Below are 24,217 nucleotides of genomic sequence, written 5' to 3' on the forward strand. Positions count from 1 at the left end.
GAGTCAGGCGGGGTTCTGTGTAAATAGCTCTAGCCGGTGTAGCGGTACTTACCTTATCCGGGGGCCGGACGCGGTCCTCTCTTCAAGCCGCGCGCGGTCCTGCGGCTGCACGAGCCGCGCGCAGCTCGTCCGACTGTTCAGACAGGAAGGCGGGCAGTGACCGCGAGAAGCGGTCACGTGTCCCGCCTGCAGCTAAGAGCGCGCCGCGAATCTCGGGCGCGCTCTTAAAGAGACAGTGGGAGCCTAAATTGCAAAAAGGCTCCCATTGGCTCCTGTCATGCCAATCACCCCATACACTTACCTGTTGGGGGAGTGGAAGTGACAGGAGCCAATCACATTAGTTTGAAGGCTACTTATACTTACCCTTTTCCCTTAGTTCCTTGCCCTATCGTGGTTTCTGCTACAGTTCCCTTTAGTGCTTGTTGTGTTCAGTTGTGTTTCTCCGTATTTGACCTTGGCTTTGTATTCTGACTTCGTTTTCGCTTTATCCTATTCTGTACTGTTTGCCGGCTTGCTGATTCCTGTGTACCAGTCCCCGGCTAGTTTTCGTTTACGCTGTCTCTTTGTGCCCTTGACCTCGGATCGTTCCTGACTCTGTCTTATCCTATTACGTCGAGTCCGGCCACTCTAAGGTCCGGTAGACGCATCTCTCCTCTGTACTGTCTTCTGTTAGGCTGGATCCTGCGTGTAGGGGTATATACTCGTTACAGCCGGACACCGGTGTCTTGTCTAGACTAGCGTTCTAGGGTGTACAATTTGTTCGCTAGGTCGGAGGGACCGGGAGACTAAGCGGCGTCTGTGTAAATTCGGTCCGCTAGCTCTCAACCTATCTTGGCTAAGTGGGAAGGCGTGTAAATTTGGAACCCACTAGACTATTGATAGAGTAGAAAGACTAAAAGGGTTCTGTTGTAAATTCCGCCCTCTAGTTCGCTATATGTGGTGCTTGGGCAGTGTGGCTAACCAAAACGGATGTAGATAGTTTTAGGTAGTCCATCAAGGTACTGGCCAATAGATTAGTTGGGATTGTATATGTGATAGAGATTGTTTAGTAACGTGTATATCTTGTTAGATAGCGTGAGCTCTGCCGTCTAGCGAGAGTGTTAATAGTGTGTTGCTGTATTATAGTGCACGGTACCATAACCCTGTATATTTACTGATACTGTATATAAGTACTAATAATTGTCGTCTATTGCATGTCTAACACCATAACCACTAATAATTGTATTGTGACCTTAAATTGTACTTTGACCTGTGCTAACCGTACTGTAACTGCTGTTTGTAAAAGACGATGTTACTGGGGTGTGTTATAGACGGGTAATTCATATATAGAGAATTATAGCGTGGGTGACGGTATAGTTTCGCCAAAGGGCATAATATCGATTACTTAGTGACTGGTGTAACAGCTGTGTGTGTACGGGAATTCCCTGAGTGTTTTATTGTGTTACTGTGTACGTTTCACTTGGTAACTGTACCACGTGGTGCTGTTGCCGAAGGAACGGGTGTGACTGTTGCATAGAGTGTGTGTATAGCATTCGTTGTCAACGACGCTCCATTGATAAGTATGGGCGCGTCGGAGTCGACGATTTTGGATCCCTTAGGATGTATGGTAAAGAATTTTAAAAAGGGATTCACAGTATGTGATTTTGGGGTTAAAATGTCTCCTGCACGTTTGATCACTTTGTGCACTAGGGAATGGCCTACTTTGGTTGCGGCATGGCCGCCACGTCGCAGTTTGGATCCAAATCTGGTACAGCGTGTACACGTGGCTGTATCAGGTAGGCCTGAACTTTACGGACAGTTTCCATACATTGATTGTTGGAGGCAGGCCGTAAACGACTTGCCAAGATGGGTCCGAATATGCCAGGAGCAATGTCGCCTCATGGTGGCCAGGACTTGTTTGTCCACTAGGACCACGGTTAAGCCCATTTTGGACACGCCCCCTGAGTCCGAGATCCCTATGCCGCCCCCTTATTTCCCTGTAGGGGGAGGTGATACAAGTACAGGAAGTTCCACACCCCCTCACCCGTTGTCCCCATCTACTTCCGCATCCTCCTCCAGTTCAGAATCCACTCCACGCCGTAATAAACCTCCCCTTCCGACACCAGCCCCCGTTAAGTCCATCTATTCCGATTTGGCGCCATTTCAAGATTCCGGTCAGGCTTCCTCTAGCCCGGCTCTGAATATTTTATTCACTGGCCTTCCCCATGATAAAGCTTCCCTATCCGCACGTCTTACTACCCCCCGACCGGAACCTCTAACCGACGCCCCTCCATGAAGCCCTATATTAACCCGACAACTGACTGGTACCCAAAAACCCAAACATTACCAGATGCCTCTTCGTTTGAATCCTGGGTCAGCCTACCTTGATGCTTTAGGTCAGATGGTGTATGCTGACCCAGTCTTCGTATATGTCCCGTTCACGACTACCGATCTCTTGAATTGGAAGACCCACAATTCCTCGTATACTGAAAAGCCACAAGCCATGACCGACCTGTTCACCTCGATAGTCCAGACACATAATCCAACTTGGGCTGATTGCCAGCAATTATTAATGACATTGTTTAATAATGAGGAGAGGACTAGGATAAATCAAGCGGCTATTAAAGCACTGGAGGAAGAAGCCCGTACTTTAAACCAAGCAAATCCAGCAGCATGGGCCGTAACTCATTATCCTAATACCGATCCCGACTGGAATGTTAATGGCGCAGATATGGTTCAACTAAAAGCTTATAGAGACGCTATAATTGCTGTTATGAAAGCCGGAGGGAAGAAAGCTATAAATATGTCGAAGACGGTTGAGGTGATTCAGAAAAGTGATGAAGCGCCTAGTGTCTTTTATGACCGATTATTGGAGGCATACCGCTTGTATACCCCCTTTAATCCGGAAGACACTGAGAATTCCCGAATGGTAAACTCTGCCTTTGTCAGCCAAGCTTACGGAGATATTAAGCGCAAGCTACAGAAGTTAGAAGGGTTCGCAGGAATGTTCATCACCCAACTAATGGAGGTAGCAAATAAGGTGTATATGAATAGGGAATCAGAAAGTAAGAAAGAGGAAGAGCGCAAGATGCGTAAAAAGGCGGATATGCTAGCGGTAGCGATCGCAGGCGTAGATAGACGGGGCCCAGATAGAGGCGATAGTAGGTGGAATAGGGAACCCCTGAGTAGGAATCAGTGCGCGTATTGTAGAGAAGAAGGGCATTGGAGAAGCGAGTGTCCAAAAAGAGAGCAATACGAGAGAGACCCACCCAGGGCAGGTTATGGAAACTTTAGAGGCAGAGCGAGAGGTAGAGGAGGTCCCGGAGGGAGTAATAGTGGTAACAGAGGAAGTGTAAGAGAAGATAGATACTATCCCGCAGCGCAAAGGTCCCGCGATAGAGAAGATAGGGACTTTGTAGGTTTGGCTCACACGGTCATGGAGAGCTATTGATACCGACCGGGCTCCATCCCCCTTGGTCGAGCGGAGCTTATGGTCGATGTATCAATAGGGGGGAAAAGGAGTGCATTCATGATCGACACTGGTGCTGAACATTCGGTGGTGACTGACCTAGTTGCTCCTCCATCTGGAAGAACTATTACCGTAATAGGAGCAACTGGAAGGAGTGCTGCAAAACCGGTTCTTAAAAGTCGACTCTGTACATTGGGAGGCCACGTAGTAAAACATCAATTCCTTTACATGCCTGAATGTCCAGTCCAATTGCTGGGACGTGATATGCTATCCAAATTACAAGCGCAGATTACGTTCCTACCAAACGGAACAACATCCTTAAAGTTTAATGGACCTTCAGGTATTATGACATTATCCGTACCAAAGGAAGAAGAGTGGCGACTTTATACAGCGTTGACTAGCCAAAACCCTAAGAGTGATGAATCCTTATTCAACATACCAGGAGTTTGGGCAGAGAACAACCCACCAGGACTGGCCCGCAATATTCCACCCATTCGAATCAAACTAAAGCTTGGGGTTTATCCAGTGAGCCTACGGCAATATCACATCCCGCAGAAGGCTAAGAAAAATATTCAATCTTATCTGGATAAGTTCATACGGTATGGTATCCTAAAATTCTGTACTTCCCCCTGGAACACCCCATTGCTGCCTGTTCAAAAGCCCGGTACAGATGAGTATCGTCCTGTGCAGGACTTGAGAGCAGTCAATGATGCGGTTGTCAGTATACACCCAGTTGTGCCCAATCCGTATAACCTGCTTGCTTTAATTCCGGGCGGTGCTACCTATTTTACAGTGTTAGATCTCAAAGATGCCTTCTTTTGCCTTCGAATTGCCGCAGAAAGCCAATGTATCTTCGCTTTCCAATGGGAAAATGCTGTAACGGGCTCGAAACGCCAGATGACTTGGACAAGACTGCCCCAAGGGTTTAAAAACTCACCGACCCTATTTGGTTCAGCTCTAAGTCAAGATCTACTGGATTTCAAGTCCATTCCAGGAGAGTGTGTATTATTACAATATGTAGACGACTTGTTGATAGCAGCAGTTACAAGAGAAATATGTCAGCAAGCAACACACGATCTACTACACATTCTCTGGAAGGCAGGATACAAGGTGTCTAGGAAGAAGGCCCAGTTGTGTCTGCCAACTGTCAAATATCTGGGATTCCATATCTCTGAAGGTCAAAGAATAATGGGGCCAGAGAGAAAAGAAGCTGTGTGCCAAATACCAACACCCAAGAATAGAAGACAAGTGCGAGAGTTCTTGGATTCCCAGTTATGCGATATTGGCGAAACCTCTGTATACAGCTATCAAGGGTACAGAACACGACCCCTTCCTATGGACTCAAGAACAGCAAACGGCATTTGAAGATGTGAAGAGGGCTTTGATGAGTGCCCCAGCATTAGGTCTACCTGATCACACACGACCATTCTACCTGTATGTACACGAGCAAAGAAGAATGGCTGTGGGAGTATTGACACAGTACTTGGGATCATGGCAAAGACCTGTTGCCTACATGTCTAAGCAACTGGATGCAGTGGGCAGCGGTCTTCCACCTTGTCTAAGAGCTGTAGCTGCAGCCGCCCTGCTGGTAGCTGAAGCCGATAAACTCACTCTAGGTCAAGAACTTTATGTACGAGTTCCACATGCAGTACAGACGTTGTTGGATTACAAAGGAAATCCTTGGTTTAGTAACAGCCGTATGACCAAGTATCAAGCAATGTTGTGTGAAAACCCAAGAGTGCATTTAGAGACTGTAAAAACCTTAAATCCAGCTACCCTTCTGCCGCAACCTACTGAAAGTCAACATGATTGTTTGGAAGTGATGGATGAAGTATTTTAAAGTAGACCAGATCTTCGTGATTTTCCCATCCAGAACCCCGATGTCCAATATTATACAGACGGTAGTAGTTATGTGAAAGAAGGGATTCGCTATGCAGGATACGCAGTAACAACGATAGATAAGGTGATAGAAGCTCGGCCACTGTCAAAAGGAACATCAGCACAAAAGGCAGAATTGATAGCACTAACATGAGCGTTACAATTGGCTGAAGGTTTAAGAGTGAACATCTACACGGACTCCAAGTATGCGTTTTTAACCACTCATGCCCACGGAGCTTTGTATAAAGAAAGAGGACTATTGAATTCAGAGGGCAAAGAAATCAAGTACGCAGCTGAAATACTACAACTATTGGAAGCAGTATGGGAACCAAAAGAAGTCGGTATTATACATTGTCGAGCGCATCTGAGAGGAGATGGTGATGTAACCAAAGGAAATCGGATGGCAGATAGTGCAGCTAAGCGTGCCGCTGAATCAGGAAGACAGGAATATGTGGAACATATAGCTGCTCTTATTCCAACTCCACTGTCTCAATGGACTCCGGTTTATACAGCTCAAGAAGAGGAGTGGTTAAAGACTGAACCTGGAAAGTATTTGGAGAACAAATGGTATCAGTTAGAAGATGGGAGAATAGTTATTCCAGCATCACTAGCGGTAGAAATCGTCCAAAACTATCATAACGGGACACATTCTGGAAGAGATAGTACAGAAGAATCTCTCAGAAAACATTTCTACATACCAAGATTGTCCAACTTAACTCAAGCCATTGTACGAAGATGTGTAACGTGTGCTAAAAATAATGCAAGGCAAGGACCAGTAAAACCACCAGGAGTTCAGTATATGGGGGGACTCCCTATGTCCGATCTACAAATTGACTATACAGTAATGCCTAAATCTGGTGGACATCGCTACCTACTAGTAGTTGTGTGCACCTATTCAGGCTGGGTAGAAGCATGTCCTACTCGTACAGAGAAAGCAGGAGAAGTTGTGAGATTCCTGCTGCGAGAAATAATACCCCGATATGGACTACCCTGCTCTATAGGATCGGACAATGGTCCAGCTTTTGTTCATCAGTGCCTACAACAACTGACTCATATGCTTGGTATAAAGTGGAGACTTCATACGGCATATAGACCTCAGAGTTCTGGTAAAGTAGAGAGAATGAATAGAACTATTAAGAACCAGTTGGCAAAAATGTGTCAGGAAACCCAACTTAAGTGGAACGTCCTTTTGCCTATAGCTCTGTTGCGAATTCGCAGTACACCTACCAGAAGGATGGGTCTCTCTCCTTTTGAGATCATGTATGGGCGTCCACCTCCCGTACTTGGTAACTTAAGGGGGGATTTGAGTCAGTTGGGAGAAGGAATTACCCGGCAGCAGGTTGTAGAGTTGGGTAAGACTATGGAGGAGGTACAGAAATGGGTACAAGATAGATTACCTGTGAATATTTATCCCCCTGTTCATAGTTACCACCCAGGAGACCAAGTGTGGATTAAAGAGTGGAATAATGTACCGTTAGGGCCCAAGTGGAGAGGTCCTTATGTTGTTCTTTTGTCTACCCCTACAGCGATAAAAGTGGCCGAAGTGACTCCGTGGATTCATCACTCCAGGGTTAAACCAGCAGCGGTAGATTCTTGGCAAGCTACATCAGATCCAGAGAATCCCTGCAAGATCCGGTTAAAGCGCACGACTCAGTCGGAGTGACGAGGAAACTTGTGGATTACAAATTTTATTGTTTCAGAGATTGGTAAGTGAGTGTTGAGACGGCCATAATAAAGCCTGTCCGCTCACCGACGTGTAGTTTAAAAGCCAGGAAAGTCTCGAAGGGACCCCTGTGAAGACGAGCAGAACTCCATTCCCTGCAGCCCTTACATCCTGGAAGCTGAGGTGCCATCGCACGGACGAAGACTGAGGATGCAGCCGACGAAAGATGTATTTGTGATAATGTTTATTTATATGTATTTTTATATTCAGGAAGGTAGAGGTACCGACACTCCTAGCTGTGAGGTATGCATTAAGACTACAAGAACAGGTAACCATATTTCCCAGACCCTAATTTGGCATTCACAATATGAATGTAAAGGTGATGTGTCTAGGTGTAGATACTTAAATGTAGAGTATAGTGTATGCCATTTAGGGATAGGAGAACCTAAGTGCTTCAATCCAGAGTATCAACCCCGTACAATTTGGTTGACTCTCAGGAATGGAGATCCTCAGGGGACCCTAATAAACAAAACAGTGTTAGAAACCGTACATTCTTCGGGTGTTCTGCTATTTGATGCATGTAAAGCAATATCAAGTGGTAGAAAGCCGTGGAATGTATGTGGGGATCTTAGATGGGAGAGAACGTATGGGTCTAATGATAAATATATATGTCCCAGTAGTAAAAATAAGTATGTGAGTCCTAGATGCCCAAATAGGGATTATAATTTTTGCCCATATTGGTCTTGTGTGGGGTGGGCAACTTGGGGACAGACAGCAGACAAGGACATGATTGTGACTAAGTTGCCTACCAATCCATACTGTAAGTCTATGGAATGCAATCCAGTCCATATTCTTATAAACAATCCTGACCAATTCTTGGATAGATATGGTAATTTATTTGGGTTTCAAATATACGGGACGGGTCTAGACCATGGGACAGTATTGTTTATAGGGATAGAGACCGATACGGTAACCTCCCAAACTCATCAGGTATTCCATTCATTTTATGAAGAGATGAGTATAGATAATAAGATTCCCCATAACGCTAAAAACCTGTTCATAGATTTAGCTGAAAGTATTGCTGGTAGTCTTAATGTAACCAACTGCTATGTGTGTGGAGGTACTAACATGGGAGACCAATGGCCTTGGGAAGCCAAGGAGGTAATGTCCGGTTCTGAGGCAGTTGAACAATTAATATCCTCACAAGACGATTATCAGATGAGTGTTAGAGGTAAATCTGAGTGGAGATTAAAGACCTCCATCATAGGTTATGTTTGCATAGCAAGGAAAGGAATGATGTTTAATACTTCTGTAGGAGAGTTAACTTGTCTAGGGCAAAAAGCTTATGATGATGATACAAAGAATACAACTTGGTGGTCGGCTTCAAATGTCTCAGAACCATCTAACCCGTTTGCAAGATATGCCAATTTAAAGGATGTATGGTTTGATTTATCTATCACATCTAGTTGGAAAGCCCCAGCAAATTTGTACTGGATCTGTGGTAAGAAGGCCTATTCGGAGTTGCCACAGGACTGGGAAGGGGCATGTGTGTTGGGTATGCTCAAACCATCCTTCTTCTTGTTACCGATTGAAACAGGTGAGACTTTGTGTGTTAAAGTGTATGATGTGAATCATAGGAAGAAAAGGGGACCCATAGAGATAGGTGCCTGGGAAGATGATGAATGGCCTCCCCAGCGTATTATAGATTATTATGGGCCAGCCACGTGGGCAGAGGATGGTACTTTCGGGTATAGGACCCCAATTTATATGCTCAACCGCATTATAAGGTTACAGGCGGTGGTTGAGATAATTACTAATGAGACCTCACAAGCGCTCAATCTTCTAGCGAAGCATAATACCAGGATGAGGACAGCAGTGTACCAAAATAGATTAGCCTTGGATTACCTATTGGCAGTAGCGGGAGGTGTATGTGGGAAGTTTAACCTGAGCAATTGCTGTCTTCAAATAGCTGACGTAGGGCAAGCAATAGCTGAGCTTACTAGCCATATGGTTAAACTAGAGCATGTGCCTACTCAGGTATGGAAAGGGTACAATCCAAGTAGTTGGTTTGGTAACTGGTATGAGCAGTTTGGAGGGCTTAAGGAATTGGTAGGCGGAGTCATACTGATTTTAATGTTGTGTCTGCTCCTGCCTTGTCTTATTCCCTTAGTAGTTAGTTCTGTGCAAAGCCTGATAGAAAATATAGCAGAAAGGAAGGCTGCAGCACAGATAATGGCCATATATATTAGAGGCTCTAAATCAGGGAGAACCAATGCAGGAAGAGGAGTGTTGAGGGATTCACATCATAGAAAAGTCTGGTCTGATTCATGGTAACCTGAGGTGTATGCAAACCAAGGTTAAGTGATGCCTCAAGTAATTGTGAAATATCAAGAGGCATCAAAGGGGGGAATGTGGGGGAATCTCGGTAAAAATAAATTTAGTAGGCCGAGATTACCACGTGGCATGTGTACGTGCATATGCTGACGTATCGGTCAGTTGGTTGCACGTGGCAAGATACGATCAGTAGTGTACGGAGCATGTGCGAGAATACAGGATGTAGTATTCCCCTCCTCCATTGTGCTGGACAGGCCATGCGGTCAAGCAGGAAGTTAATTCTTATTTGTATTGATTGGTCAAGAGGATGTGCGGGTGGAGCTTAATATGGGAGGAGTTATGTGCCTATATAAGGAGCCTGCACTATTGTCCGGGGCTCAGAACCTGTTGTATATTGGTGACATTAGTCCCTCTGAGTCCGATCGGTGAACCGAATAAAGAATCTCTTCCTTCCTGAAGAAACCTGTGTCCATCTCTCTGTGCTTGGCTTCCGTCAGTTTCTCCGGTATCAGTATATGTCCCAAATATAGTAGCAAAGTAAAACCTGCAATAGTAGTGAAGTAAAACCTGTAACAAAGTAAAACCTGCTAGAGAAAGTGTCTTTTGAAGGTCAATCTGTTATCCTCCTTTATGGGCAAACGATCAGATGCAAGATGAGTGGGCAATCGGTTCTGGTTCTGTTATTAATGGCGCAAATGTAACCATAGAAAAAAACAACAATAGTGTAACCCAGTATATTTCAAGATCTACTTTCTATAGTGAAAAAAATACACTCACAAAGCCTCCCATCAGCTCTTAGATATCCCTTAGTACGGTATGATCCCTGCTCACGGATATGTCTTTAGGCGTCTTTTTTGAGTGCTCACAGTGCAGCTGGCATATGAAATGAATTAAACAAATATAGCGCTCTCTGCTATCAATTGTAAAGTAAGAATGAAATATACTTACATTTTCAAGAGCACCATATGCTCTATGACATCAGCTTGGGTGGTCCCCACAATAGATGTATGTAAGTAGATGCAGTAGCATCTGTAGACACTCCTCTGGATAAATGAGATGTCAGGATAAATTCAGGATAAAATGCAAGACCAAATAAGATAAATACAAATAATAAAAAACATTTTTTGTTGGTAAAAACTATTTTATTGTGATATCCCATACAAAAATAGATGAAATAAAAAGTCCTTCAATACAATCACAACACGTTTCGCCTTTAGGCTTTTTCAAGTGGTAATTAATTGTACTTGACTGAAATAAATGGTAAGATGTATCTAGATAATGTACATAGAAAAATAATCTTTTTTGAACCAAAACACAAAGGAACCTAGAAACCTTAACCCCTTCAGGACGGAGTCAATAGTGCACGTTCTGATCAAAACAAAATGTAAACAAAAACTAGAATTTGCGCTACATGTCTGTTCAACCGTAGTTCCCCTCTTTCAAATTATATGCACCCACACTTATTATATATCATTTTGTTCAGGAGAAACAGGGCTTTAATTTACCATTAACTATTCATATATGGAACATAATTCATTATGAATAAAATGAGAAAATAAGATTTTTTTAAAAATTTGTATTTCCGTCTGACATTTTAGCTGTGAATGTCATAATACTGCACAAAAATGCACATATTTGTAATCAGCGATGTCTCACGAGTACAACAGTATCCCCCATTAACAGGTTTTATGGTGTTTTGGAAAGTTACAGGGTCAAATATAGAACGTTCCATTTTCAAATAGAAATTTGCCAGATTGGTAATGTTACCTTTGAGACGGTGTGGTAGCCCAGCAATGAGAATTACCCCCATAATGGCATACCATTTTAAAAAGTAGACAACCAAAGGTATTGAAAGTGGGGTATGTTTAGTCTTTTTTAGTAGCCACTTAGTCACAAACACTGGCCAAAGTTAGCGTTCATATTTGTTTTTGTGTGAAAAAAGCAAAAAACGAATATTTGGCCAGTGTTTGTGACTAAGTGGCTACTAAGAAAGACTGGACATACCCCACTTGCAATACCTTGGGTTGTCTACTTTTGCAAATGGTATGCCATCATGGGGGTAATTCTCATTCCTGGGCTACCATACGCTCTCAAAGGCAACATAACCAATCTGGCAAATTTAAATGTCAAAAAATATGAAATGCAAGCCTTATATGTGAATCTCTAACTTTCCAAAACACCATGAAACCTGTACATGGGGGGAACTGTTCTTCTCGGGAGACTTCACTAAACACAAATATTAGTGTTTTAAAACAGTAAAACATATTACAACAATAATGTAGTCCATAAAAGTGCCGTTCGTTTGTAAAAAAAAATGCAAAAAACTTCACTTTTTCCTGGCAAAAACAGGACAGTTGGCAACTATGCTTTACTAGATTTTTCTATTTCCTTCCATGGCCAAATATTTCATGTTCGAGGTGCACAGCTTTTGCTTATAATACATGGCCTTCCCACAACTGGTGAACCCTAACAGATAAAAGTGGCATTGGAGTGCATATACCCATACTTTTTGTGACTAGCACCTTTATAATTCTTTATTTTTGTTGTGTAGGTGGTTACATCAATTCAACAAGCGCCACAACAGCGCGATTCAAGATACATAACATTGTGCCTGTGGCATGTGAGGTCACACAATTTTAAGTTTTATAAACATGCGTAACTAGACATAGATAATGGAATACTAGAAGCCAACAAATTCGTACATAAGCAGCCGTTTGGTACTCTATGCTAATTCCGAATCATTAACCCGTTGGTTTTGTATTTGCTCGGGTGTAGTGGAGCAGTAAGCTTAAGGTTCAACATGTGCACTCTGTGGAACTGCGTGTAAGTGAGTGACTAGCACCTTTAAGTAGCACGTCTCTTGTCCATTTATGTCAAGAGATCCTCAAGATCGAGTTACAAAGAAACTAAAGAACTCACACAATGCTTTGCTCGCCTTTAGCATGGCCACGCATTGTGTGAGTTGTGGTTGTAAAACATCTGGGGATCTATCGTTTGGGCAATCCTGTTTTATATTTTTGTAGATATATGGTAGATATATGGTGTATTCTGATGCTCTTCTGTCATATTCCTTTTTACTTACTTTTCCCTTCTTTTTAGGGGGGGGGGAGGCATTAGTATAAGTCACATATTATATAAAGAAAAATAATAAAATGTAATTTCTAAAAAGTGTCATATTTTAAGAGATACGTTCCATTTTACTGTTTTAATGTTTCAGCTGAAGCATGCATTGCAGACTGTGTGCATCAGTTGTTCATAGGAAATTGCAATTTGTAAGTAGTTTTAATAAGGAATTGATAGCGGGGACCATAACTAGGGTCCATATGCTGTGCTGATTTCCTATCAAAAACTTCAAGTGTTACTACAGCCCACTCTAGTGGTTATGATGCCAACAGTTTAGCAATTGTTCTTAATGTTATGTATGGAATACGTTTGTTTTAGGCAAACTTCACTATTATCTCCTTTTGTTATGCATTTTCAGGTGTGTATCTTTCCATGCAATATTACTAAGATGCAGCTGGGGATTTGTATGACAGAGTCCATAGCTAAGGATTTTCATGACTCACACCCCCTGCTACTTAATTCCTTTTGCTCTTTACCATGAAAGTACAATAGCAGTATTGTAACAGTGCTGGGGATTTCTAATGTTATCATGTCAGTAATATAACAATACTGGCCTGTATATGACAAATAGAAAGTACTGTACAAATAAAGCAATATCTCAATAAAACAAGAAGGAACTATTTAGGTCGTTTCTTGTTTAGTGACCATAAAGTATCACACCAATTGATACAATAAAAACTCAACTGTGTGGTCTATACACCCACCCCTGTCAAACCGTGGAGCGCTATGAATGTCATAACGTACCCATACTATATGGGTAAGGTACAATGACCTAAAATGACAAACACTTATATGATGCAATATAACCAATATTGTACAGTGAATATAACTCCATTCTGGTACACTCAAATTTGGCTGTAATATTAACAACACGAATGTTGGGGTTTGGGGTTGGATAAGGGTGAATTATATTAGGATTGGCAATTATAGTGCGGTGTAAGTGACAAGAGACCTACACCTATAAGTGGAGCGCTAAAACACATATCCAGCTTACCAAACTTTATTCCGTTCAATGGTGCAGTATCAAGTACATGTTAAAAAAATACAAAAGAATACAATATAGTGCAGATGGTATATAAAGTGGCAGTGCAGCAATAGTGGTTATATCGTAGTGAACTTGGACACTCACATTTTAAGGAGTTTGTATATAGAAAACACTGGCTCCGTATTACGGCTTGTGTGCTTATAATGGTAGCACCACCCTTCTACTTCGACTTGAAGAAATTCTCAAAAACATAAAAGAGAATGGACCAATGTGTAGATTTTGGCAGCGGAGAAACACAAATATAGGTGAATAAATGGGGTGCTCACCTGGTCCTGAGCCTGTGGGTCCCGGCTCTAGGTGTATAAGTATTGTTACAAAAATAAAGTAGGGGTGGTACTACCCCTATAAAGATTCCGTGGAGGCTCCAAAAAGGACTTAAGTAAAATTTTAAAAAAGTAACAAATGTATTGATATACAGCAAATAAAAATAAATGTATCTGATAAAAAGTCCTCAATAAAAGTCCTTCAAAGGACTTTTATTGAGGACTTTTTATCAGATACATTTATTTTTATTTGCTGTATATCAATCAATTTGAATAGAGCTGCTTGTAAATTATTTTTCACCTCTTAAAGCCTTTTTGTTACACACATTCCTCCGTAAAAAGAGGTAAACTGCGATTATATTAGGATTGGATTTGGGATTAGGATTTGGTTTAAAACTAGGGTTTAGTTTAGGATTAGAAAAAGGATTAAGAGTGTTACTTTGTAAAGGTATACATATGGGGTATTGTAGTACTCAGGAGCTCTTCCTGAGTATCGTTAGGATCATTTTATTACTGTGGCACACATGGAATTTTAAGAAAGCAGCAAAAATGCAATGTGTTTTTCAGATTTTTAACACACACACATATAGCAAAGTATTTAATGTGCATTTTGTCAACTTGATGTTTGCTACTCCTGTAAAAAAAACATTGTATTCAGCTACATCTCAGCCATAGTGTACTCAATAAATTATCAGTGCTGCATGCAGTGCATCAAAAAGTCTCCAATGTCTCCAGGGTGTCCTATGTATCAATCAATTCTAATGTATCAATCCACTAATTCTGGCCCAGCTGACAGCAATTTTCAAATCATTTTTCACATTTACAATGCCCTATTCTAGAGCTGTAACTAGAAACCATGTGGCCCGGTGCAAAAATTGCCCTGGGCTATCCCCCCCATATGTCTCACCACCCTCCTCAGCCATTCAATGTGCCACATTCACGCCCGCCCCCAGCTCTTTCATCTGTTGCATTCACACCCACACAGGGTGAGTGTGGCATGGCTTGGGGGATGAGTATGACAGAATTGGAGGGGCTCATGTGATAGCTAGGGTGAGTGTGGCAGGGGGAAAGGTGGTGAGTGTGACTGAGTAATGGAGAATGAGTGTGACAGGATTGAGGGGAGGGGGGAGTGGGACAGTGCTAGAGAAGGTGAGTGTGATAGGGTGGATATGGCAGAGCGATGGGAGGCGAGTATGGCATTGGTGAGTGACAGAATTGGGGGCGTTATTGTGAGTGTGGCAGAGTGAAGGGGGGTGACAGTGTGTGTGGTGGGGTGACACACTGATGGAATGTGATTATTTGTATGCTTTGTGATTTGTAATATGTTAGTAAATAAACCCCTAGCAGGCCCGTCGCTACCCGACAGGCAAATCAAGCAACTGCTTGGGGCCCCGAGCTGGCCCGGGGCCCCAAGCAGAGCCGGCAGGGGCATGCGGTCCTGGGGGGCCCGGACTGCTCAGGTCGTCCGGGCCCCACATTCAGTGGGTACATACCGGGTCGCAGGGGGCCCGGTATGTACCCACTGGGCCAGCCTCTTCTCCTGGGGGGCCCAGCAGCCGGTCACCTCAGGGCCCCCCAGAGGCTGGCCCTGCTGACACCCGGCAGGCGCGCGAGGGAGCACTCTCCTCTGAGTGCTTCCTCTTCAGCTCCCTCGCGCACCGTACTGATGCCGGAGCCGGAAGATGACGTCATCTTCCGGCTCCGGCATCAGTACGCGGCGCGCGAGGGAGCTGAAGAGGAAGCACTCAGCCAGGGAGAGTGCTCCCTCGCGCGCCCGCCGGGTGTCAGTGACAGCCGACAGGGAGGACATTTCAGTGAGTGGGGGAGAGGGAGGGAATTGGAGGGGGGGAGGGGGGAGGGAGACAATTTGAGTGGGTGGGGGGGAGGGAGAAAATTTGAGTGGGGGGAGGGAGAAAATTTGAGTGGGTGGGGGGGGAGGGAGGGAGAAAATTTGAGTGGGTGGGGGGGAGGGAGAAAATTTGAGTGGGTGGGGGGGAGGGAGGGAGAAAATTTGAGTGGGTGGGGGGGGAGGGAGAAAATTTGAGTGGGTGGGGGGGGAGGGAGAAAATTTGAGTGGGTGGGGGGGAGGGAGAAAATTTGAGTGGGTGGGGGGGAGGGAGAAAATTTGAGTGGGTGGGGGGGGGGGAGAAAATTTGAGTGGGTGGGGGAGGGAGAAAATTTGAGTGGGTGGGGGGGCGAGGGAGAAAATTTGAGAGGGTGGGGGGGGAGGGAGAAAATTTGAGTGGGTGGGGGGGGAGGGAGAAAATTTGAGTGGGTGGGGGGGGGCGAGGGAGAAAATTTGAGTGGGTGGGGGGGCGAGGGAGGAAATTTGAGTGGGTGGGGGGGCGAGGGAGGAAATTTGAGTGGGTGGGGGGGCGAGGGAAGACATTTGAGTGGGTGGGGGGGAGAGGGAGGAAATTTGAGTGGGTGGGGGGGAGAGGGAGGAAATTTGAGTGGGTGGAGGGGGAGAGGGAGGGAGGAAATTTGAGGGAGTGGGGGGGAGAGGGAGGGAGGAAATTTGAGGGAGTGGGGGGGAGAGGGAGGAAATTTGAGGGAGGGGGGGAGAGGGAGGGAGCAGGCGCCGGGGGGCCCAGACCTTGAGCGTGCATGTGGGGGCCTCCATGTCCGTTTTGCTTGGGGCCCCCAAATTCCTTCAAACGGCCCTGACCCCTAGAATAAGTTTCAACGTTTAAGCATAGCTGCTTTTTATTAGTTTACAAGTTTGGACTTTATACATTCTTCCCTATACCCTACCACTTCCTGCTGTTTGCATAGTAACAGCAGTAAAGTCCCTATTAAACACCCTCCATACTGCTGATCTGCCCAGTAACAGCAGGAAAGTCCAAACTCCTCACCCAGCTTTTACTACCCTATCTATACATTAAGACCAGGTGTAACTATCTGATTGGATAAAGAATAAAAGCACACATTGTTAAATAACGCAATATAACCTGTGATATGCAATTACATTTTGGAGATGTTACTGTGAACAACATGTGTCTGTGTCAGTTCATGGTGGCGTCTTCCCAGCGCTGCACAGAGATCACAGTGCAAACCAGAGATTGCTAAATTACATAGAAATCCATGGCAAAAGAAGTGATAAATTAAAGAGGTCTTCATTTTTTTCTTGCACACACATGCAGATAAACAGACAAACACACACTGACATAAATGTAGATACACACCATATAACACATACAGATACATACACGGCCACACATGCTGATACACAGACACACATACAGGTATAGATGCACAGATACATACACTGACACACATGCAAATACACAGACAAATATATACACGCAGACACATGCAGACACATGCAGATACACTAACACACAGAATGGCACATATTTAGATACACAGAATGACACTCCTACAGACATAAACACTGACACACATACAGACACACAGACACACTGACACACATGCAGATACACAGACGCACATACAAGCACACAAGCAGATACACAGGTTGACCCTCATACAGATACAAACAGTGACACACATACAGATATATAGGGCAGATACACAGACATACAGATATACATACAGACACACATGCAGACAAACAGATACACATGCAGAAAAATAGATACACATACAGACGCACATACATACATACAGAAACACATACATACTGACAAACAAATACATATAGACATACCATACACACAGACACACATACATACATACAGAGACACACACATACACAAACACACACATGCAAAATGTTTTAGTCACCCTCTTGTTTCCTACCTTTTAGGTGCAGGAGGTTGACTTCCTGTACATAGCGGGTACTGTTTTTACACATAAGACTTTGCTGAATATAAATATGTGTATTTTATTGCAGTAAAAGCAAACAGTATTAGGACATTGACAGTTAAAATGTCATGTAGAACTAAAAAAATAACAACATTTCTTATTTTCTCCCATTTTTTTCATATTAAATTATGTTTCATAGCTAAATATTTGATATTAAATGAAAGCCCTGTTTCCCCTGAATAAAATGATATATAATAAGGGTGGGTGCATTTAATATGAAAGAGGTGAATTACGGTTGGACAGACATGTAGCGCAAATGCCAGGTTTTGTTTACGTTTTGTTTTGTTCACAACTTGTACATTTGGCTCAGTCCTTAAGGGGTTAACATTGAATTACATGCACGCCAAAACAGTCTCATTTCATCTCATGTTATGGACAGAAGAATTAAACCAAAATGGCTATTTATTAATGTCTATTTATTCTGTGTTCACTGTGTAAAAAACTGGCTTCTAGAGTAAAAGCTTCCCTTCCCCCCCTCTGTGCGCTCAGTAACTGTTTCCTCTGCAAAATTCCTCCCATCCTGCTACCTTCCCCCCTTCCCATCGAGCTGTGTTTAAAGGAACAGCTTCCTTTACTAACTCCTCCCCCACTTCCTTTGTGCAACTAAAGCTCTATAGAAACATGCCACGTGTAGTAAAATGGAGCTGGGATGGGACTGGGATACAAAGAAATGTCATGTGATGATGCTGAGGTCACGCCCAGTAGGGTGGGTTTAGACGACCCCTTAGACTGTTAACCAATTGATGAATGAATACTGTATGTTAATTGTGATTCTGTACATGACGTTTTTCTGCTTTAAAAGGGAATTGCACCGGGCGGGGCCTGACCGCAGAGCTGTGAGGACGTCTGCCTCAGCAGCTCCTGCATCGATCAAAGACAAAAGCGGATTTTAATAACCAAATTTGCAATCAACCGTGTTGAAAGAGTCACCAAATGTGGGGTGACACTGAGAGGAACACTATGACACCACCCAAGCTACTCTACGACTATGTTCCACTCGGCAGAGGTCGAAGGCCTACCCACATGGCAGGCGCGGGAGGGACGGCCGCTTTCCTGACGCCACATGCAGCCAACTCTGTAAACATGGGTCTCCGTTCCCCCCCCCTTGGACCGGCGGGGGTTATCCTGGTCTACCTCCTCACAGAGGACACTCACCTCCGAGACACTCCAGGGCATACCTTAAACTGTATGCCGCAAAGCCGAGTCAAAATGGCCGACAGCGCAGCAGTTCCCGCGAAGCAACAAACTGTAAACGACTGGGCTGAAGCATTTAAAGCGAAATTCGATGCCGTCTGCAGGCGATTCTGGCAACGACTGGAAACTAAAAACCGGCATCAGGCACAGATACTGGACACAGCGGAAAACGGGTGTTTGAAACCCCCTCACATCAAGCTGAAACACACGGCAACCTCCTACCCACCGCGGAAGCGGGGGTCTGCCAAGAAGGGGAAAACACAGAGCCTAGACTCACACCACGGGGCACCACGATCACACACCTCACGAGACGAAACCGGCAGGCACGCCGGAGGGGCACCCAGAGCTGTAAGGCAGAAATCCTCACTACTGCCGAAACGCCGAACCTCTGCAGCAGCTCTGAGAATAGATCTGAGCCATCCCCACCGATATGCCGGGACCCAGCGGTGGCACATACGTCCGAACAGCGCAAGAAATAACCGGCGCATTAAGGGACTCAACACCTGTCAACTGCCGTGCGAGCAGGCCTAGCCTTGCAGGCCCAGGGGAACGAAGTATACCAGCGTTGGTCTCGCTCCTACAATGCTCCAGCCAGTCACACTGGCCCAAGTTATGGCCACAACACCCGAGACTCTCACACTCATGGGTCACTGACCCCCCACTCATGGGCATTGGCTAAAAGGACTCATAACACCGATGACAGCACCCCACAGATACCACTTGCCTCTGGGAGAAGACTGGTGCATACGTGGACTACCTCTTCTAACTTTGATAACTATAACCAGAAAAGTTCCCTATTTCTCATTATACTCACATGGTCATATACCATCCAAAATGTTTTTAGAAGCAGAGCAGGCTCTCCCTACATGCCCCAATGATGTGCCAGCTATTAGCAATCGTTATACCCCTAGTGTAAAAGTCACTATATAGCCTGATACCCAAACAAGAGTCCACAAGAGACTTTGTAAATCCTCTGTTGCCTAGCTAGCGGGCCAATATCGGTTCGGTAAACCGAACACCCTTCTTAACTGAATTAGTTCGCCCCCATGTGTACAGGGAGTGTCCTCGTGGTCCACATGCTTGCTATAGGACCTATAGATTAAATGAGTATACTTATCCTGATCCTCAACGTTAACCCTTACGCAATAGATATACTAGCTTACCGTGATGTTACTATTATATTACTGAATAGTGCCTGTTTTATCTTGCCTACAATGTTATATTATATGTTTGATCCATTACTAGTCAATCGCTGTTGTGGCAAAACTCCATGTGTACATGGAGTGTCCTCGTGGTCCACATGCTTGCAATAGAACCTATAGATTAAATGAGTATACTTAACCTGATCCTTAACGTTAACCTTTACGCAAAAGATATACTAGCTTACCATGATGTTATCATTATATTATAAAATAGTGCCTGTTTTATCTTGCCTACAATGTTATATTATCTGTGTAATCCATTACTAGTCAATCGCTGTTGTGGCATAATGTAACTTGCATGTTCATATATGCACTGCAAAAATAAAGAATTAAAAAAAAAAAAAAAAAAAAAAGGGAATTGCACCCCCTGCAATAAAGGCCACTCTGGAGTTCTTTCAAACCTGCAATGTGTCCGGTGTGATTTATTTCCAGAAGACATGTGCATGCATTAAACAATTTGGAAGGTGTAGATAGACAAATAATCAAAGTTTTCTTTGATCCAAAACAAGATCTACCATCTTGTGGTCATTGTATTTGTGCCATGTGATGTTGTATCATATTCAAATGGAATTTCACATAGGTACAATAGCAAATCAACAGTAGAACAAATACAGAAATACAGTAGTCGTGGTAGGCACATCATCACAAAGGTAAAATAAAATAAAAGTAAAAGCTGCGCCAGACAAATCAATAAAAATAGAGATAATAAAATAAATAAAATAGTCCAAATAACAGAAGTCCAAATAAAATAAAGTAAAAGTCAGTCCTAGCTGGATGAATCTTCTTTAAATGAGATAAGTTCTACAATGGTGATATCCTCGTAGTCCTTCCTCAGGTAAATCCAATAATATGAAAAAGATAAAACAGATATCCAAAATAGTGTAATATGTTCTCTAAAATATAATATATAAAAAGAGAATGATATAGCACTCACATTTGATAGAGCTATAACCAGTTCTAGTGTAGAAAGCGTACAGTGGTATAAATCCCCGCTTATGGGATACGCAATTTCCTTTTCTTCAGGGGTAAGTGCCACTCAGAGAGAAAATAAAAAAACAATAGTGTTCTCTGTATAAAAGCAGTAGGAAAATAAAATAAATAAATGAAATGGTACTCACAAAGGTGGAGCAGCCTGACTGCTCCTTGATGACAGCGTAGGTGGAAAAATCCCCACCAAGGATTACTTGGAGTCCAGAAGTATAAAATGCCAGGTGATGAAGTGTATATAAAGATTCTTGGCACAAACAAAATAGTGACCAAAAAAATCTTTAATATATAAAAAGTACAATTAAATGTCCATAAACGCGTTTCGCCTATAATGGCTTTATCAATATGGAATAAAACATATAACCTGGCATGGTGACTTTAAATAGGGGTACAGATGTTTAGAAATGGCGCCTAAAACAGAGGTTAGCCAATCAAATTGCAGAAAATTAAAATAAAATAAAGCACTTGTAAATATACTTAAAATACATATGTATTGTTAGTATACAATAATAAATATTAATGGCACTTTAATGTGAGTATCAGACATTAAAAACGAGCATTATTTTACTTAAAAAATAATTGTTATATGCGGTCACGTGATCGGTTGACCGCAATGGGTTATGGGGATTGTAGTTAATGCAATCGTGCGCGTGCGTACTAACACACGTGCGCGCATGCGCATTGGTGGCCATCATCACAAAGACATAAAGTAGCAGAGTGTCCACCCCGATCATTAATTATGCGTTTGTGAGGTCACCACGTCAATATGTTGAGTCATGTTTTTAGGATTGCATTAGAAAGCCATAGATTTTGGTGAGTTATCGTCTCTAGGGGAGAGTCCGACCTGACCACCACGTCACAAACATATTAGCTTCTATATTGTCACAAGTGCAGCTTTTCTCATTATCTTGCCACATGTTACGCAACATTCCAATTAGATACTTTAGGACTGTAGCGACTTATTCACCCTCTTGATGTAGATAAACAAGTGATGTTTCAAATAAGGTAAGTGTGAAGGAATGGAGACAAGAAGTGTGAGAGGGAAAAGTAAAGAAAAGTCAGAGGAGAGAAAGAAGGCAAAGAATAGGAAAGAGGAATAGGAAAAGAGAAAGGAAGAGAGGTGATCCGGACCGGTCTGTCCAGGGCCGTCTATAATATGATTGGGACCCTGGGCAATGCATTTTCTTGGGCCCCCAGGGCCCTGCCCCTCCCACTGCCTCACCCCCCAATTACGCCCAACCCGCAATCACACTGACAGACGTACTGGCACATACACACACAGACAGACATTAAAATATTCACAGATACATATTGACACACACAGTCACTGACACACAAATATATACTGGCAGACATACTGACACACACACATACATACATACATTCACAGACACATACGCTGACAGATACACTGACACACACAGACACTGACAGACATATTGACACACAAACAGACATGCTGACATACACACACGCATACTGACATACACACTGACACACACACAGGCATACTAACATACACACAGACAGATGTACTGGCACATACACACAGACAGACATTAAAACATTCACAGATACATACTGACACACAGACACTGACACACAAATATATCCTGGCAGACATACTGACACACACACACACACACACAGACATACATAAACAAATAGACATACTGACACACACACACAGGCCTACTGACAAACACATACACATACACTGACAGACATTCTGACACACACAGACATACTTACATACACACACACAGACATACTTACATACATACACAGACATACTGACACACACACAGACATACTGACATACACACAGACATACTGACACACACACACACAGACATACTGACATACACACACACACAGACATACTGACACACATACAGACATACTGACACACAGACAGACATACTGACATACACAAAGACATACTGACACACACACATACATACTGACACACACACAGACATACTGAAACACACACACACACACACACAGACATACTGACACACACAGACATACTGACACACACACACAGACATACTGACACACACACACAGACATACTGACACACACACAGACATACTGACACACACACACAGACATACTGACACACACACACAGACATACTGACACACACACAGACATACTGACATACATTTAGCCACCCTCCAGGTTCTTACCTTTTCCTGGAGGGTGGTTTCCCTGGTCCAGTGGCAGGCTGAGGCAGATGGGAGTCCTCCTCTGGAACTCCCCTCCCTGCCTTTCTCCTCCCGCGCGGCTATTATCTCCGGTGGGAGGAAGTAACGTCACTTCCTCCCAGCCGGCTGCAGAACAGGAAGGGGCCTGGTCGCGCTGTTTAAGCGCCACAGCGCCTGACCGGGCCCCTGCTGACACATGCTCCCCGGGTGGCCCTTAGTGCATGGGCCACCCGGGGAGCCTCCCCAGTGTGCGGGCCGGTGTGGCTATGTACAGCCGCACCGCCCGGTCCATAGGGGCTGCGCAAATCGCGGGGCCCATGGAGCAGCTGCTCTGGGCCCCCCAGGAGCAACTGGGCCCGGGGCAGCTGCCCTGTTTGCCCCTCGTTAAAGTCGGCCCTGGGTCTGTCCCCCACACACACACCCCACTTGGATGGTCTGCGAGGAGGTAAGGAGGAGGCACAGAAGAAGGGGTCGAGGGATGAAGAGCAAAAGGGAGGGGATGGGGGGCAGAGGAGGGATGAAGAGCAAAAGGGAGGGGATGGGGAGCAGAGGAGGGAAGGGGAAGAAAGGGAGGATTGCTGTCAGGTTGCAAGGGTGCATGCCGTCCAAATCTTTTCGAACTTCTTCTTTGTACCCCTGACTCTTGCTGTTAAGTTATCCATGAGGCAAGTGTCTTTAATTTTAATTATGACTGTCACAACAGTTGGGACACTTGGTTTCAGCCAAGCCTGTGCTACAGTTCTCCTCACTGCTAGTGTAATCTTATGCACTAAATTTTGTTTGTGTCCGGTCCACCCTTCTGTTGATCTGTTCAGAAGGTATACCCAGGGGTCGAGATCTGGCACTCTCTGGAAGTTCTGGGTTATGAGACCCTTAATGGTTGTAACGGAGCTTCTTGTACCCCGGTTGGGCACCTCCACTGCCGTATGCTCCTAGTGCTCACTGAGGAATCCGAGCACTCCTCCAGACACCATAAGCACTGCAGACCCCACAACCGCCGCAGCTTGGTTGGGGCCTCGCCATCTCCTACCCACCCTGG

This window comes from Pelobates fuscus, chromosome 1 (assembly GCF_036172605.1).
Source record: "Pelobates fuscus isolate aPelFus1 chromosome 1, aPelFus1.pri, whole genome shotgun sequence".
In the NCBI taxonomy this organism is placed as follows: Eukaryota; Metazoa; Chordata; class Amphibia; order Anura; family Pelobatidae; genus Pelobates; species Pelobates fuscus.